A 1,828-nucleotide genomic window follows, 5' to 3' on the forward strand; every position below is an offset into this window, starting at 1 on the left:
TGCATTATGTTCTGGCAGTTCTGGATTTGCTGTATCCGCATCTTCCAAGGGAAGATGGGCAGCTAGACGGTGAAGGCGATCCACTTCCTTCAGCATAGCTGTAATCAGCTTGTGCTCAGGACTGTCTACTACATAACGCATCAACATCTGCTTGTGCGTGGCGACCTGCAATTTTTGTAATACAATTAGTACACCTAACGCAAAAATGGTAATACGCAACAAAATTTGGAAAGAAAGGTCAAAGCGATTACCGTAATAAGGAGAGAGGCGCTAGTGTGGTCGACAAACCTCCATGTGACTTTACCATACCAGCCGAAGTATGGATGAACACTCGACATAGCACCCTCTAGTCGTGCTCCATGACATAGTTTCTGTGCTCTCGTATTCCATACTTGGATGTGGCTAAAATGTCTGACCCTCCAATCCACTTCAATCTTCCCCCTCAAGTCTATCTTATGAAGGGCATCGTCAGTATCAACATCTTCGGGAATTTCTTGCACCATCCCAAACTGACGAAGAACACGATCCGGTGTATGTTTCTCTACTAGCCAGAAACATACAAGCGGCACCGTCGCCGTCCATATGTCCCGTCCTGCTACACAGAACGCAGGCAGGTGGCCTAATTCGGCTTCATATGGTTGCCACACCACCTGTTGTAGTAAAAAAAAAGCGCAGCACATTATGGAATGTTCCATTATTTTGAATTGACATATTTTACAGTTATAACAGTATAGACTAAGATAACATTACAAGAAACACAATTTGGATACCTGGTTGGGATACATAGAATCTAGAAGCTGACGGTACCGAACCAAACAGATTTCGGCGGGGCTATTCTTCGTGCTCACGACCCAAACCAACCTACAATGAAGAAAGAGGAAATCAATATCTACCAAATATGCAATGTAATAAAAAAGAAAAAGGATATGTATGTTGAATAATGCTAAGTTCAATGTGTCATATCGTTTAAAATGATGGATCCAAAAAATAGAGAGAATCGGTCAAGGAAGAGACTTACTTAATAGACAATGGCGAAGATGGTAATGGTGGGCCATATGCACCATCCGGTGGGAGGTCCATCCTTGGGCACAAGAAAGGGAATCTGGACCATGCCCAATATTGAACGAGTATTAAGGCCCCACCAATCCGACTAGCGTTTTTGTCGCCTGCCCCGCATAACTCTCTCGTACAACCATGCAAGGCAAGCGCTCCCCCAACCGTACCGAGGTGGATTGTGAAGATCCCTCAACATCCGCAACCACATCGTATGCACCCTATCGCCAGGACTTGTCAGCGAAAATTGTGTCCCCTAGGAGTGCTAGAATATAACACCGTGCATACCGATGCACAACAACCTCTTCTCGCACCATCGGGCAACCCTTGGTCAATTTTTTCAAGTAGCTTCTTGATTTGGATCCTCTCGTCCTTTAAGCACCACGGAATTAGTAACAATTCCAAGCATTTCTTGACATTCAACAGCCCATTTCAAGGCACAAGTTCCAACAATTGCCTCACCATCGATTGGAATCCCCAACGTAACCTCCACGTCTTGTAATGTGATCGTCATCTCACCATGTGGAAGGTGGAAGGTGTGGGTTTCAGGCCGCCATCGCTCAACAAAGGCCGTTATCAAATTATGGTCAAGCTCTCTAAATGGAGTCCTATACAGCCCCTCTAATCCAATTCTCTTGACAATGTCGAGGACGCGATCATCCACCATCGGGCTTCGTTTTCGAAACTCCTCATTACGACCACGACATTTCAATACCCCCGGATCCTACACATGATAGAACCATGGTGATGAGATGTAATATGCCATAACCTTTGT

General features: G+C 45.1%; 1 long non-coding RNA gene across 1 annotated transcript; it reads right to left on the reverse strand.

The window, feature by feature from the left end:
• Nucleotides 1–255: 255 nt before the first annotated feature.
• On the reverse strand, nucleotides 256–1,061 carry LOC142633630 (uncharacterized). Its single transcript, XR_012843947.1, has 3 exons — nucleotides 1,019–1,061; nucleotides 771–861; nucleotides 256–650 (listed from the first exon to the last, which is right to left on the reverse strand). It is a non-coding gene; the product is annotated as an uncharacterized LOC142633630 (long non-coding RNA).
• Nucleotides 1,062–1,828: the final 767 nt, after the last annotated feature.

The sequence above is a fragment of the Castanea sativa genome, chromosome 5 (assembly GCF_040712315.1).
Source record: "Castanea sativa cultivar Marrone di Chiusa Pesio chromosome 5, ASM4071231v1".
In the NCBI taxonomy this organism is placed as follows: Eukaryota; Viridiplantae; Streptophyta; class Magnoliopsida; order Fagales; family Fagaceae; genus Castanea; species Castanea sativa.